The sequence below is a fragment of the Littorina saxatilis genome, linkage group LG3 (genome assembly GCF_037325665.1).
Source record: "Littorina saxatilis isolate snail1 linkage group LG3, US_GU_Lsax_2.0, whole genome shotgun sequence".
Classification (NCBI taxonomy): Eukaryota; Metazoa; Mollusca; class Gastropoda; order Littorinimorpha; family Littorinidae; genus Littorina; species Littorina saxatilis.
The window spans coordinates 17,230,554-17,248,053 of NC_090247.1; the positions used below are offsets into that span (position 1 = coordinate 17,230,554).

Below are 17,500 nucleotides of genomic sequence, written 5' to 3' on the forward strand. Positions count from 1 at the left end.
GCAAACGTTTTGCTCTCACAAGCACTGGTGTTCTCTGGCTTGTGTAAAAAAAACCAAAATAAAATCTCAATCGCCTTACTTTTGTATACAGGACATGCTTGGGTACTTTGAACGAACTAAAGGATTATTCTTGCGGCTATTATTGCCGCAGCCAATAAACCTTTAACGACTTTGTGTGTGTCGGTGTGTGAATGCTCTGATTTGTTTTGCTATTGTGTATTGCCGTGAGCTCTGGCGAGAAGGGGTGATTAATTTATGTTCATTATTATTATGTCTCACTGTGTTTTCACAGCTGTACAGAACAGTGAAAGGGATACTCGTTCAAACTTTGGTATGATGCCATGAGCGCCATAGTTTAACTAGAGTCAAATCAGTTATTTTTCTTTTTATATTCAATGGTGCCTCATTCACCCATATTCATCAGAACATAAGCTTTTTGCAACGTTCATTGAAGGTCAAGGTCCCTTTAAGTTACCTATCAAACCTCATAGTGGTGTTTATTGTTTATGGTTAGTGTTTTCCCCTGGAGCAATTTTTTGATTAGTGCTTTTGTGAACAAGAAACAATTAACAAGTGGCTCTATCCCATTCCCCCCCCCCCCCCCCCCCCCCCCTTCCACGTGGCGATATAACCTTCGTGGTTGAAAACACCAAAGAAAGAAAGTGTTTTAAACATTTTCAGTTCTCCATTTAGTTTGGTGAAGTAGTGTAGAGCATTTTTTGAACATCAATAATCATGTATGAATTTATTGCATGTTTGTTGCTAGAATATTAATCATTCTTCTGCTGAAGAACTTTGTGCCTGATGAAAGTAAACATTGTGGTCAGTCGCATAGGTACCCCCCGCGGGTTTGGGGGAAGAATTTACCCGATGCTCCCCAGCATGTCGTAAGAGGCGACTAACTGATTCTGTTTCTCCTTTTACCCTTGTTAAGTGTTTCTTGTATAGAATATAGTCAATTTTTGTAAAGATTTTACTCAAGCAGTATGTAAGTGTTATGTCCTTTGTACTGGAAACTTGCATTCTCCCAGTAAGGTAATATATTGTACTACGTTGCAAGCCCCTGGAGCAAATTTTTGATTAAGTGCTTTTGTGAACAAGAAACAATTGACAAGTGGCTCTATCCCATCTCCCCCCGTCGCGATATAACCTTCGTGGTTGAAAACAATGTTAAACACAAAATAAAGAAAGAATAGGCACCCCCTAAAATCAAAGGTGAGTTTTAGATACTAAAATGTGCCAACAATTTTAACAGCACACCCGAGTCCCCTTTTTGACTCACATGCGTAGCAAAAGTGAGTCTATGTACTCACCCGAGTCGTCCGTCCGTCCGTCCGGAAAACTTTAACGTTGGATATTTCTTGGACACTATTCAGTCTATCAGTACCAAATTTGGCAAGATGGTGTATGATGACAAGGCCCCAAAAAACATACATAGCATCTTGACCTTGCTTCAAGGTCAAGGTCGCAGGGGCCATAAATGTTGCCTAAAAAAACAGCTATTTTTCACATTTTTCCCATTTTCTCTGAAGTTTTTGAGATTGAATACCTCACCTATATATGATATATAGGGCAAAGTAAGCCCCATCTTTTGATACCAGTTTGGTTTACCTTGCTTCAAGGTCAAGGTCACAGGAGCTCTTCAAAGTTGGATTGTATACATATTTTGAAGTGACCTTGACCCTGAACTATGGAAGATAACTGTTTCAAACTTAAAAATTATGTGGGGCACATGTTATGCTTTCATCATGAGACACATTTGGTCACATATGATCAAGGTCAAGGTCACTTTGACCCTTATGAAATGTGACCAAAATAAGGTAGTGAACCACTAAAAGTGACCATATCTCATGGTAGAAAGAGCCAATAAGCACCATTGTACCTCCTATGTCTTGAATTAACAGCTGTGTTGCATGACCTTGGATGACCTTGACCTTGGGTCAAGGTCACATGTATTTTGGTAGGAAAAATGTGTAAAGCATGCGAGTCGTATGGGCTTTGCCCTTCTTGTTACTTTAGTTGCAAGATCAGTACATGTTCTATCACGGAATTTTGTTTTGTTTTTGTAATTATGTGTATTTAGAGATTTTTCAAACCAAACTATTAATCTTTGAGCTCAGATGTCCTACTTTTTGACGTATTGGTATGTTTATTCAAGGTAAGCTAGACGAATCATTTGTATCAGGAAACTAAAATAAATGAAATTCTGATTTTATGTGAAAAATTGAATCAGTATCACAACAATTTCAAAAATTATTCATATTATGTGCTGGTTAATGACTATTACATTTGCAAGCCAAAGCTCTGTTTGCATTCTGAATTTTGCATGTAAATGTCCCATTTCAAAGATCACCTATATATTTAGGTGTGTGTGTAGTCTTTTTAAGAACATCAATTATATACATTTATTGGATCTTGATTGCTTGAATGTGTATGACACATAATTCTTGTGTATGAATAAATGTGTATGACAAGTTTGAATATTGGATAATACAAATTGTTTGTATGGATTTTGATTCCTGTATGGTGAGGCAATGAACATGTGCGAGTGAGATGTCTATGATGGACAGCAAAATGTAGTTATGGATTCATGGCTGCTAGTCTCATTTCCAGTCATATTAAAAAAAACAAGTTGTTTTTACAAAAACACAAAACATAACTCAAGTTGTCTGCCACAAATACAATTAATTTTAATCAAACAAGTGTCATGCAGAAAATCCACTTTAAATAAGGAAAATCATCACAAAATGGAATGCATACTTTATGTTTATCACATCACAAGACACACTGGTAATACTTGGCAGGTGAGAGTTAACCCATCACACAATGGAATGAATATTTTTATCACATCATTAGACTGGTATTACTTGGCAGTTGAGAGTTAACCTATCACAAAATGGAATGAATACTTAATTTTTATCCCATCATAAGACTGGTAATACTTGGCAGTTGCGAGTTCATCCATCACAAAGTGGAATGAATACTTTAATTTTATCACATCATAAAGAATACATCGGTTCTACTTGGCAGGTGACAGCTGAACAGTTAGCAAAACAGTCACTATTTAATACTGGTTACAGAGACGAGGAATTGAGGCTGAAATTTATAAACTAAACAAGAAAGCTGAAATTGTGTGAGCCGTTTGTTCGTTCATGGGCTGAAACTCCCACGGCTTTTACGTGTATGACCGTTTTTACCCCGCCATTTAGGCAGCCATACGCCGCGTTCGGAGGAAGCATGCTGGGTATTTTCGTGTTTCTATAACCCACCGAACTCTGACATGGATTACAGGATCTTTTTCGTGCGCACTTGGTCTTGTGCTTGCGTGTACACACGGGGGTGTTCGGACACCGAGGAGAGTCTGCACACAAAGTTGACTGTGAGCAATAATAAATCTCTCGCCGAACGTGGGGACGAACTCGCGCTGACAGCGGCCAACAGGACTGAGCTACATCCCCGCCCTTGTGTGAGCAGTGACCTTCACTACAGAGGAGTGTAAAACTATAAAAGGAAAAGCAGTAGACAACGCCAGTTTTGGTTAATTTGGTAAAACATAAAAACAGACTATCGTTACACAGGGCACGAATATCACATTATCATAACTGTTACAAACGCTTTTGAGTTTATTAATTTGTATACCATTATGAGACAGTATAACAAAGTTGTTAGCGTGCAATTGATTTGTTTGTATCCGGTTTATGGTGTATATTGCCAAGTTTTGTATGGGACACTGTAACGCTAGTCCGAGTGCTTTTGATATTTTGCTGGCAACGTGTTATTCGTGTAGTAGGGGGGTTGAACCATTTATTCTGTACATTAGGTAACTGATACCTGATATGATGTGAAGTGCTTAGTTTACTTGATCAATAGTCGAGAGAAATACAATGCTTTACATGTTTTCCATGGACAGCGTTACACGGAACACGAAAAGCAGGCAACATAATGACAAACAGTGGTGCAAAAAAACAAATAAGAACAGAACACACTCTTGAAACACAACGGCAATTTAAATAATGCAAAACACAAACATCAAATCTTCGAAAGTCTCTCTCTTGCATTTAATAGCAAGTAAGAAATGATGTACGGTACAGGCACCCAAAATAAAGCTTATTTTACTGAGAGAAAAAACCCACACACACCTTGTCTTAATAATTTTAAGATTTCAAAGTTCAACGTTAAACACCCCCCCCCCCCCCCCCCTGCAAAAAGCAAAGAAAACAATCAAAACAAAAACAAGGTATGTAAAGGAGTATAGGAAACCGGTTAAATCAGGGTCATGTTTTTTTTTTCCTTTGCAGCATGACCTCAAATAATTCAGTTTGAATACATTTGTGAATTCTCTTCAAAATTGCAGAACAAACATTTTTTCGCAGGGTGTGTACAGAAAGAAACACCAACACCTACGGCTACCAAGCAAAAATAATGCGAAACACAAACATCAAATCTTCGAAAGTCTCTCTCTTGCATTTAATAGCAAGTAAGAAATGATGTACGGTACAGGCACCTAAAATAAAGCTTATTTTACGGAGAGAAAAAAACCACCCACACCTTGTCTTAATAATTTTAAGATTTCAAAGTTCAACGTTAACACCCCCCCCCCCCCCCAGGGTGTGTACAGATAGAAACACCAACAGCTACGGCTACCAAGCAGAAACTAATCGCACCATTGAAGGAAAGTTTTTACAATAAATAAAATCCACCCCCTTCAAGAACAGCCTGGGACAGCTTCTGCCTCAGTTCTTGACGTGTGGGGCAGACACCTGCATTCTGAGGGCACAAGTTGACACTCTGGGGAGTGGCTTTTCGGGTGTGTCCACAAACACCACGGTCAGAGGACTCTGGTACCCTCCTGGTACTGTGGACCGGCTCCCAGACATGAAAAACACGAAATCTGAGATGGTGGTTTCTCCGCACTTTCCATCTGAAACAAGACAAAAAAGAAATTCTGAAATAAAGGAAACATCATCCCGCTTTCTTAATAAGCATACAAGTACCAGGACTCAAAAGAGAGGGAATTATTGCATGCTTGTGTTCATTTGTAGAAGCGTAGAAATGTTAAGCATGCTTTGCGACACAGAATGAAATGCTATTTTGAAAGCGTAACTTTTCTTGAGACTTTTTTTGAGCTGCTTGACGTTCAGTTTGATATGTGAAGGCAAACGAGATTCATTTTCCCAAATCTTTGGAGCTTTCAGGGGTAAAACCATGTGCTTATCATTTGCTGCTTTACATATAAGTTATTCTCCTGGGCCGTTTCCCATTTTGTGACATGTATTTTCAGTCCTTAAAACATGTATTAAATGGCAACTTGAATGTATACTCTCCCAAAAAAGAAACTTGACACAGGTAAACATTGATGTTTTTCAAATATATAATATATGTTAGAGGAAAGCACCAAAATTCAGTTTGAAGTTTGTCGGTTACATTGTTGCTAACAACTAACCCATAAAAAGAACATAATTGAACCAAGACTTTACTAAGTGGTCGCCCTTTTATTGAATTGCAAAAATTCTCGTCTGCACAAAAATCATGTGCATGGAGAGTATCGAGAGTATACATATTTTCTTTAGTAATAATTTTTTTTCCAGTAATACTCCAGGTTGTTAATGATGCAGACTTGCAACAAAACAACATAGAATATATATATATTATTTTCTTGGTAGTGTTAGCAGTATTCAAATTCATGTCACAACTTCCGGTTTCCATGTTATGAAGGTGCTTTACTTTAAAACCTTTGTACTTTTACTGAACACTAAGACAAACAAAATGTGCAAGTATTTGTTATTCTATCTCTGCAGGCCAAGGATATTTATGAAACTAGTATTTGTGAATGAAATTAATTTGTACAGCTTAAATGTCTCAAGTTAAATTTAATAAAAAGTCTACTTTATAACATGGTTTTCCCTGGTACACAGCTCTGGAGATTAAAGCTGTGGTCTATTTATGACTTTCCTGGGCTACGAGGTTGAAAAATAGGGATACAATCATGTACAGAATTCTGTACAGCAAACGCTACCCGAAACCCCACCTATACGGCGTGTATGACCTTGAGAGCTTCAGTCAACGCTTGAATTTTTCAGGGATAACAGCCGGTTTGCTCTCTCAAGACTGATCATATTTTATCTTCAAGAGAGATCAAGGGGAAAAAATAAAAGCCCCGGCGAAGATTCGAACTCTCGACTTCGTGTCTCATGTCCTAACCACTAGGCTACTGCGCCAATTGAGAAAATGAAGGAAAAACATTGATATGAATTCATGTTATGTTATTCTTGAAGCAGCATGATTTATATCTCTATCCGCCCATTGTTCAGAAGTTTGTTTGTTTGTTTGTTTGTTTGCTTGCTTAACGCCCAGCCGACCACGAAGGGCCATATCAGGGCGGAGCTGCTTTGACATATAACGTGCGCCACACACAAGACAGAAGTCGCAGCACAGGCTTCATGGCTCACCCAGTCACATTATTCTGACACCGGACCAACCAGTCCTAGCATTAACCCCATAATGCCAGACGCCAGGCGGAGCAACCACTAGATTGCCAATTTTAAAGTCTTAGGTATGACCCGGCCGGGGTTCGAACCCACGACCTCCCGATCACGGGGCGGACGCCTTACCACTAGGCCAACCGTGCCGGTTGTTCAGAAGTGAATACATGTATAACTATTTCTTAGATGTCTGGTTTCAACTGGCTTTGGAGAGATTCAATTACTGTTCTTGTCATTTTCTTGCATGTTGTAAATAGAGATATCGCAGCTATTTGCATGGCGCGAATGTCGTGTAGCATGACGGTGTAAACATGTACTGCGATTCTGTAAAACATGTTTGCAAATAAAGGCAAATTTTAATGTCAATTTTTACGTTTTTGCAACGCATAAATGATAATTCAAGCGTAGAATGATATAAAATTATCAATTTTTTTTATCTTTGACAATACTGGTGTAGTGGCCTAGCGGTTAAGACATCGGCCCCGACATTTCGAGGCCCCGATGCCTTGAGTTCGAATCCCTGCCAAGTCGTTTATTTTTTCTGCTCGATCCTTCTTGACAACAAATATGCTCAGCTCTGCGAGAGCAAACCGGATGTTACCACTGCAAAATTCAAGCGTTGACTGAAGCTCTCAAGGTCATACACGCCGTATAGGTGGGGTTTCGGGTAGTGTTTGCTGTACAGAAATCTGTACATGATTTTGTCCCTATTTTTCAACCTCGTAGCCCCGGAAAGTCATAAATAGACCACAGCTTTAACCCATATCAATCAAGGTTTGTTATGAACCAAACGGCTTTCCATATGAGATTATATACGTACCACTGCCGCCGCCACCAAATAATCATAATATACACTTTACAACGGATTACACACACACACACACACAGATAACAAGGTAATCTTGAACTTTAGCGTGACGAAAATGGTGTACGTTGTCAACCATGGGACATCATCTACACGAAAGAGTTGTCTCCCTTGTCTGGTCACACGGATAATTCCTTCTTTGATGGGTCAAATGCATTCGTACAGTTCATCATCGGAGTTCATTCCGTAACTTCAAAGGGATCTAAAATGACTTGTTATGATTACAAGTACAGGTTCTACAAATTTGGAGACTTAAATGCCTCTGAATTAAGAGCTATGAATTTAACACGCTAAAGTTCAAGATTACCGATAACACGATATAGCAGCTAGTCTCTCGCACCGAATTCCAATATTTTGCATCTTTGGTCAAAAACGCGTACAGGCCTCCCTTCAAGTTCAACTTCTGGATGTGGATGCCCCACTGACTCGGTGTAGATCGTCACAAGAACCGAATTCGTCTGATAAAACAATTAACTTACCCTGCTGTGCGAGCCTGGGCAACAGCGTTAATTAAAACTGCACTCGCAAACCTTCCAAAACATCAGGGACATTTGCCACCCCCGCCATCTTGAGCTGTTCAGTCTGTCAAAAGGCGGCAAAGCGAGGCTATGAAGACGCGTATAAGCTTAGTGTTTTTCATGTGGATTCCCAGTCAAAGTTTTTAAGTCGCTTAACCACGTGACTTATAACTGATTATTACAGGTGTATTTATTATTAAATACAGGTGTATTTAATTTTAAATACAGGTGTATTTATTTTTAAATACAGGTGTAATTATTTTTAAATACAGGTGTATTTATTTTTAAATACAGGTGTATTTATTATTAAATACAGGTGTATTTATTTTTAAATACAGGTGTATTTATTTTTAAATACAGGTGTATTTATCATTAATTACACCTGTATTTTATAATAAATACAGGTGTATTTAATAATAAATGCACCTGTATTTAATAATAAATACACCTGTATTTAAAAATAAATACACCTGTATTTAATAATAATTACACCTGTATTTAAAAATAAATACACCTGTAATTTATAATAAATACACCTGTATTTAATAAAAAAATACACCTGTAATTAATAAAAAAAATACACCTGTAATTAATAATGATACTTATTGTATACGTTTAAGAAATAAATACAGCTGTATTTATCATTAAATACAGGTGTATTTATTTTAAATTACAGCTGTAATAGTTATGAGCCAAACGGCTTTCCATAGCTCGCGGTGTGTTTCGCGTGAACTCGCAACAGTTTGTTGGGAGACGTCAATAGGCAAGTGACCTGTTTAGATTTTACTTCCTGCTTTAAGGGGTTGATCCAGCCCCATAGTGACAATAACTATGCGGGACTGACCATAGACCATTTATCCGCCTGACCAAGCTCGCATAGTATAGTTATTGTCACTAGGGGGCTGGATCTACCTCTTAGAGCAGGAAGTAAAATTGAAACAGGTAACTATATATCTACATATATCATTGGTGATGTTTTTAAGCTCGAACAAAAAATAATTCACTTATACTCAGTTATTCAGTTCTAATTCTTGTGCGAAAAAAAATGATACCCCATATTCAAGGTTCTCACATAGTCATATAAAGCAACACGTAATGCCTTTCTGTTCTGGTTTTTTTTCTTTCTATTTCTTAGCGTTAGCTTAGTTACATAAGCATGATCTTTATAAACATGTCATGACACTTTCACTTGCGTTTTCTACTGTTGGCATTGATTCAGTCCTGTCACTTCACCGTTTTGCTCCGGCTATACTATATTCCGTTGCAATTAACAGATTGTACTGCCATCTGGTGTCATCGTTTATATATACATGTGTGTGTGTGTGTGTGTGTGTGTGTGTGTGTGTGTGCGTGCGTGCGTGCGCGCGCGTGTGTGTGTGTGTGTGTCAGCGTGCGTGCGTTCATGCGTGCGTGTTTTTGTGTATGTGTCTGTATGTGTGTGTGTGTGTGCGTGCGTGCGTGCGTGCCGCGTGCGGGTGTGTGAGTGTGTGTGCGTGTGTGTGTGTGTGTGTGTGTGTGTGTGTGTATCTTCCACAGGAACTTCAACCCTGAACGTACTGATAACGTTTTATTGACAAAAGCGTTTGTGACACTTTGCGACAGGACAGGGAGACAGCAGAAGCACCAAGGCGCCTCGATGCTTTCTTTCTAACACTAACATAACAAACAAAAGAGCGATTTGGTCGCCACAGGATCTTTAACAAATCAACGAAGCAAAACTTGCCAAACAACAGTTGAAATCTTAGCATCACAGCCAATCTAAGATATTTTTGGTTTGACGAAACGGTTTAATTTCGCAGGAACGTGTGTTAGTTTTGCCCGGTTTACTCATACATTTATTCAACTGTATCGGTACGCCATAACATTATTTGTGACCCTCCACCACGGAATGAGTCGCATGTCACCTTTGCATGATTTTCATATTTTTACATTTTCATAAAGAGTTTTTTGTGCTCTATCCAGTGGTGAAAACCGTTTTAGCAAAGAGTGAAAACTAAATTAATTCGTGGAAGGATTTCCATCTAGTTCGGCGAACAGTATCATAGTCATAAGGTAAGACATAGAATTGATGTTCGACAACTTCACGGGAAATTGGCAGTTTACTAACGAACTGTCGGTTCGAATTATACTCTCAAGTTCTGATCAAAACGGTGAGTGTGTTATAATTCCAACCAGGATGGACGCTCGATAGTACTAGGACCTTAGTTTAAGTTCAGATTAAATTATAACTCTAGTCGGAGTAACATTTAAAACGTGTTGCTTATTTAAGTTGTGCTTCACATTATTAGTTATCTATAACCCGCGGGTTGATAGTTAATAGTGGGGAAAACTTCTGTGGGTGTGTTTGACAGACTGAAGGTCGTCATCACATAAGGCTTTGTAAGGCAACTTACTCAGCGACACACCGCTAAGTCCTAGTTAGTCGTTTCGGTTCAAGATAGAGACGAAGGACAGGTGTAGGAAAAATCACGTGCGCGTGTAACATTGTTTGTACCAGTGTTGAAAGGTTGACATTATAAGCCTGTGACTAAGGTGACCCTCACACTGTTACTAGACACTCCCCGGACTTATATTAAGCCTAGCGCAGAACCGCACGAGGTGACATGCGACTCATTTCGTGGTGGAGGGTCACATTTGTGCATTTGCATTACACAAAAGGTTTGAATAGGCACACAGACCTCAATACATTTCACACCCACATACAGACACACACCCACACACACACACACACACACACACACACACACACACACACTACAATCATTTGTATACAGTGTACGTACACGTGAAAAGAGAAATCATGGCTGGTTATCATCCATGTAATCATACTGACATTTGTATTGCATGTGGATGTACGTGCATGATCATTCAGAGAGACATTTGTTTGAGGTGCGCCCGCTTCTCTCTGTCCTGTCGCTATCGTTGTCACCAACTCAACGCTGGGGTGGCATCGTTCGTTTACCATGTCATTCCCTGCTCCCTGCTTCGCTCATTCTCAATGTCAAGAGCTGGGTTTTATGCAGGTATGACTTTCTTCTTCCCGTTGTATTCATCTAAGACAAATATGCGCTGCAGGTTGAGAGAAAGGTTAACCCAAAGCATTGTTAAAAAAGAGTGATTTAACAGAAGAATTATTTGAAAATATAGACTAAACTGTGCACACAAATGATGCAACAATATTCTTACCCCAACTAATGCACTTATTCCCGTATCATTTTATTCAAGATTTCTATAGGACACTCGACTTTTAGGAACAAAGATTGTAAAGGGACCACGTGACCGCCGCTCAGCTAAGTGCGTCTGTACGTGCGTGCGTGCGTGCGTGCATGTGCGCGTGAGTGTGTGTGTGTGTGTGTGTGTGTGTGTGTGTGTGTGTGTGTTTGTGTGTGTGTGTGGCAAGGTTCGTTAAGGCATTTGCCTTGATGGGATGCGATTAAAGTCATTCGTAGAACAAGTGCCCGACATCGTGTGTTGACAGGAAAGGAAGTCATTCTTTATTCATGCCCTTGTCCGCATACATAATCAGACCAAGGGGGACTACTCGTAAGGAATACATAATATACATAATAGTGTATCAGCATTTATCTCCTCAATAGTGTGTGTGGGGGGGGGGAGTGTGTGTGTGTGTGTGCGCGCGCGCGCGCGTGTGTGTGTGTGTGTGTGTGTGTGTGTGTGTGTGTGTGTGTGTGTGTGTGTGTGTGTGTACAAACTGATATTTACTCGAAGCACTTGTTTTAAAGTCAACAGACAGACTGTTGCTTGCTGGCACTGTGGTGTCAGTGTCCCAGTGTGTGCCTTGGTCCGTACTCCAGATGAAGACGCACTGAAGGATGCCCTCCTTCAGCACGTCGGGAGAAGTCCGCAGTGCCTGTTAGCAACTGACTTGTTGCGTCTTTATCTCGGCCAGAACTAGGTATTTATGTAGTTAACATTAACACCGTTCTGTTTCTGGCGCCCCTTCCATAAGGGATGTTAACTAATCTCCCTCTATCTTGCTCCCTCTCTGTTATTGTCTCTATTGATCTGTGTCTGTATTTCTCTTTCTGTCATTCGTTTTCTCTCTCTCGTTCACTCACCAACCTAGACATGCTGACAGAAAAGATCACATCCGCCCCACTTCCCTTTGTTAGCTCGTACTGTATCGACTGGGACGAAAATGATTTCACTCTAGTCCATCCTCGTCTGTCAACAAAGCTCCCCACAAAACCCCAGCGTCAACTTCGCTCACCCCTGCGCGCGGCATACGGACCCGCTCTACTAAAGCTCTGCGGCAGCGTCGTCAGTCGAGCCGATTTGTCCCTCTCAAACTTTCCCCCTACATCACCAAATGCCGTGTGGAGGAGCTAGAGCGGGAAGTACTGAGTCTGCATGATTTTATTGGAAGGCTACAAGACGCAGCTTTCTCTGCCATTAGTGACACTAAAAAACGCATCAAGGCCAGTGTCCAGATGGACAACAGCCACCACGTAGAGGAGCTCCGTAACGAAATCACGGCCACCTGCAGTCTCGCATCCAGTCCCTTGAGGCTGAAAACCAAAAACTTAAGAGAGTGGTGTAGGAGATCTCACTGCTCAGGTGAAACAACTTCGTCGAATGGAACGACCGCAATCCCCGCCCCCGCCCCCACCCCCGCCCCCGCCCCCGCCCCCCCCCCGCCCCCTTCCTCAAACACTCATGATGTGAACAGTTCTCCAGCAGCTATCAATGACGACCAGAGAGATGTGAACTCAGCCTCGTCGGACGTATCAGCGCCACTCAACTGTGTCGTATCTCCCTCCTCTTCCTCAAACAATGCAGTTCCCCGGGGCTGTAGTGAAGCCCAGGACCCCGTTAAAGAGAACAGGAGACGTCATTCCCCCCCCCCTCCCCCCCCCCCCCCCGGAGAAGCTTCGCGCTTCTGCTGTTGGTGCCAGCACAACGTTCCTTTTACAAGGCTACTGGGCTGACCGTAACCACCTTGCTTGGAGGCCATTTGGGGGGGGGGGGGGGGGGCGGGGTGTGCTGTTTGCGGGAGATGGTTTGCCTGGGAGGACGATGTCGAAAGGGGAAAAGGGTTTCAACTGTGAAATCTATTGACTTAAGTCTCTACCGTCACCGCACGACTCCCCCCAAAAAATCTGCGTGTCGGGAATGACGGTACAGGACTTGAATGACTGGGCAAAACACATAAAACCTGTGCCTTTTGTTAGACGTGCGACATTCCATGTCGGAGTCAACTCCTGCATGCAGACGTCAACAGAGGTTACAAGCGACAACTGGGCTGAGCTAGTCATGTCTCTACGTCACGCCTTTCCTCTAGCCAGTCTCCATGCGTCTTCTATTCTCCCTGCCAGAGGCCGCTCCCCCCTCAATGATTTGATTAGCCCATCCAACTCCAACTTGGCCGCCGTCTGTGAGCGATTGGGTGTTCAACTCGTCAACTCCACTCCGATCTTTCAGACAGCCAATGGGGCTCCTCGTCTGGCCCTGTACAGGGACAGGATTCACCCAAGCCCTAAGGGGACAGCCAGGTTGGCTGAAACCCTTTTCCCCTTTCGACATCGTCCTCCCAGGCAAACCATCTCCCGCAAACAGCACACCCCGCCCCCCCCCCCCCCAAATGGCCTCCAAGCAAGGTGGTTACGGTCAGCCCAGTAGCCTTGTGAACCCTCCAAGTCATCACTACGACGCTGAGTACCTGCACCTACAGCAGCGTGATCAACAGTGGAACGCTCCCCCCTTCATCTCATCTACACCTCGTCATCAGGACGTCACGCCGACCCTCCCGCCTGGACACTTCGTTTGGCATCATCGGCCGCCGCCACCTCCCGACTTCAGAGCAGCGCTACCCCCTGCTGTGGTTGCAGCCCCCGTCCCACCGCGTGGGTCCTACTTCGAGGAGGGAGACTATCGCCCTGTCCAAGGCCCAATCAGGTGTCTGACCCCGCCCCACGTCACCTCCAATCTACGGCGTTCAACAATGTGCTTCCTGACTCCGCCCGTCCAATCGTCCCACCGCCTGTACACCCAGCAGTAATGCAGGCCCATGTTAATTACTTTCAGGCCTTTCGCTTCCAGCAACCAATCGCCATGCCGTATTAATTTGTGGCTTGTTTTTTTTTGCAACTGTGTGTAGTGTAGAGGAGAAGCTAACTTTGTCCAATTATATCTGTGCAATAGTAATTTGTGCTTTGTTTCGGAATCTGTGTCTTGAAGGTGTGTAGCGTAGGGTAGATGCTGGTTCGTGAAGTATCTCTGTGTGCCGAGTAGAAGCCCAAGTATTGAGTGCGAACGTGATTGCAGGCATGCGGCGCGCGTGTGTGTGCGAGTCGACTTTTCTTTTCCTTTGTATTATATTGACATACATGTACATTTCAATGTTCTATCATGCATTATGTATTCGTATAGGTAATGTTGTATTTAGTAATACTGTATGATTGCGATTGACAACTTGTTGTCCTTTTATTGTCTTTATTTTTAACAGATTGTAAGACTAGGCGTGAGCCTAAAATCTCCATCCTTGAGTAATAAAGTTTGTTCGTTCGTTCGTTCGTTCGTTCACTCTTTCTATGTCTCTCTCTCATTTGTTTTTCTCTCTCTGACGCTCTCTATCTCCCTCCTCTCCCTCCCTGTGTCTTTGATCTATCTCGTGTTACTCTCTCTCCCTCTGTCTCTCTGTCTCTGTCTGTCTCTCTCTCTCTCTATCTCTCTCTCTCTCTCTCTCTCTCTCTCTCTCTCTATCTATCTATCTATATATATTTATCTATCTATTTATCTCAGCAATACCATGGCTTTACTGATTGACACAATCTCTAACAATTATAGAGTTAGAATTATCAAACCACAAAAGTTTGATGAAGGCATGTTTGGTCTTGCTTTTGTGTGATTATTTTGATGCTGCTGATGTTTCAACACACGCGACAAACAGGTTTAACGTTAAGCATACTATGCGCGCTCGCAGCACGTGCAAGTGGAGCAGGAGAAATCTGATGTGTGAGATGTGTTCACTAATGCATTAGCAACCAAAAGAGACCATGGCACGCTTGCTGCCAGTCTCACTTTTGAAACAGACAGGATGCCAAGATTGACACCACCAAAATGCCAGGTCGATTTAAAGCTGGGGATGATCCAGAAGCGCTGGCATGTGCTTTAAACGTGCACATGTCAAAAGTATATCACCTTCAGCAATGTTCTGTTCACATTAGAAGGATTGCAGTTATGCAACGCGGTGGATTATTCGCATTACCTCAACAAGAAATGATCGCAATTTCCTGCCACGTCTTCGAGATCGATTCAATACAGCCACTGACACTACCAGGAACATCATTGGAAGCCACCAGTGTCCGATCAGTGGCCAGAGAGCGCGATGAAGACTGACTGAGCGAGACCTCCAAAACTTCGTTTACGTTAATCCTGCTTGTCCCGTGTGTTGAAACAGTCGCAGCATCAGAATAATCACACAACAGCTAGGTCAAACATGCCTTCATCAAACTTTTGTGGTTTGATAATTCTAACTCTATAATTGTTCGAGATTTTGTCAATCAAACATTGCAGCATTTGTTCGGGTTTCTTTTGTTGCTCGATATATATTAACAATTCTATGTAAAAAAAATACAATCAAGAATGTACTAATAAAGGTAAACCGTTGTTTATAACTTACGTTGTTGCTGATGTTGTCATTAAGCATATTGCACTGACATATACATATACATAGTTGGACATATCACTTGTGTCATTATTTCTGTTTGTAACCTGAACATGTCCGATTTTTTTGTTATTAGATTTCCCCTCAATTGGCAAGGGCCAGTTAACAAAATATCACATGTATTTTGATGACGCTGTTTTGATTTCATACAATTTGAGTTACTTTTAAATAGTTGTATTACTAAAAATAAACTAAACATGTGGTCTATCTTTACTTGACGCCGAGAATAAGCTACTGACTGGGCATTGGGTTAGACAAAGTTTGATAATGGAAGGGATATGATCTGGGTGCTATTTTATTCCGAGGCAGTAGTGTATTTGAATGCATGCAGACAAATAAATATTATTTTGATATTGTCTTATTTTCTTTATATTTTTGTTTGTTTCAGATTCTATGAAGGAGCAGGAACGCAGATGGCATTGTTCCAGTGAACACATGGGAAAATAGTTTTCTTTGTTTCTGTTAGTTTGTAGAGCATAATGGGTGTCTTCGCCAGAAAGCAGAACATCTGTGGTAGCGATACGCTTTCTTAAAGTAACAGCTTATTGATTGTTTTTTGTAATACTTTATTTTTACCATCTAAAGAAAAGATGTCCTGTGACGATTCGTTTTGTTTCATCGTTTCATCGTTGAGACGATTGTAGCATCTACGTTCTCTGCAATGGATGGATGAATCAGAAACGTTTCATTTGTCTGTTATATAACGAACTTGCATAGAAGTGATACAGATTAGCATGTACTATGGTTTCCTCAGCTTTTCTTGGCTTTGTGATCAGTGAGAAATACATAATTGTTTAAATATAGGTTTACTTTGAAGATCAGCATTATGATCCTAACAGGACAGCTGGACCTGTTTTATGCAAAGTCATATTGTTTTCTGTCATCACTTGGCAGTTTTATTTAGGTTTTTTTCATTTTTTATATTAAGTCCTACAATTATCAGGCATTGTCTTAATCTGTTCTAGACAGTTTGATTTTGTTGTGAATACCTAATACCGGAATAGACACTTCTGTAACTTGAACATTATTTACGCCTTGCAGAGTGGATTAGCCGTCTACTCTTGTATGACTTGCAGAGATGCAGAGTCTCGTAAAGAAATGATCATTATATAGTTACAAAGCCAAGGATAAAATACAATGCATTATGTACCATGGTCACACTTTTTTTGATTTTGTTGTTGTGACAGGGACACTACCTTCGCCCTTCACAGCAGACTCTGCAGAGGTGTTCGCCTTAGAAGTTGCGAGCTATTTATAGCTCGCAAGGCATCACCTGTGGATTGTTGAGTTCTGTTTGTGATGGGGTCTGGCGGCTTTTGTCTCTCTGTATGTTCATGGATTCCTTTGCGAATGCATAACAGTTTGTATAGGGCTTAGAAATAAGCTCCAACATTCTCAATCCTGTTTGATTGGACTTCGCCTCCAAAGGTGATTGTGGTGTTTCGGCACTCGGTTACATTTGGAGTCGTCGACAGGATGGGACTCAACATGATATGTTTAGGAATGGCGTTGTTGCCACTGAATCATTTTTCGTGCTGTTCCCATTCCACGAACCTGGGAGGGACCTAAGCTTGGCGGGTCCATGGTTCGGAACTTTGGGGACAAAGTTCATTCAAACAAGGGCGAGTGTGACAGGGAGACTACCGTCGCCCTTCACAGCAGACTCTGCAGAGGTGTTCGCCTTAGAAGTTGCGAGCTATTTATAGCTCGCAAGGCAACACCTGTGGATTGTAGAGTTCTGTTTGTGATGGGGTCTGGCGGCTTTTGTTTCTCTGTATGTTCATGGATTCCTTTGCGAATGCATAACAGTTTTTATAGGGCTGTAACTGTAAACATTTCAGATATATTTCCACAAAAAATATCTGCATTGTAACATAGTTCAAGTGTCTTGATTTGTATATGGTGAATACAATTTGAACCTCATTCTTTGTTTTTGATGTGTCTTTTTTAT

The 17,500-nt window shown here is 41.4% G+C and overlaps 1 long non-coding RNA gene across 1 annotated transcript; it reads left to right on the top strand.

Annotated features, from left to right (window-relative positions):
- The first annotated feature begins 10,504 nt into the window (after positions 1 to 10,504).
- On the top strand, positions 10,505 to 17,472 carry LOC138961756 (uncharacterized). The gene is made up of 3 exons (XR_011454299.1): positions 10,505 to 10,888; positions 11,606 to 11,778; positions 15,938 to 17,472. It is a non-coding gene; the product is annotated as an uncharacterized lncRNA (long non-coding RNA).
- The last annotated feature ends 28 nt before the right edge of the window (positions 17,473 to 17,500 follow it).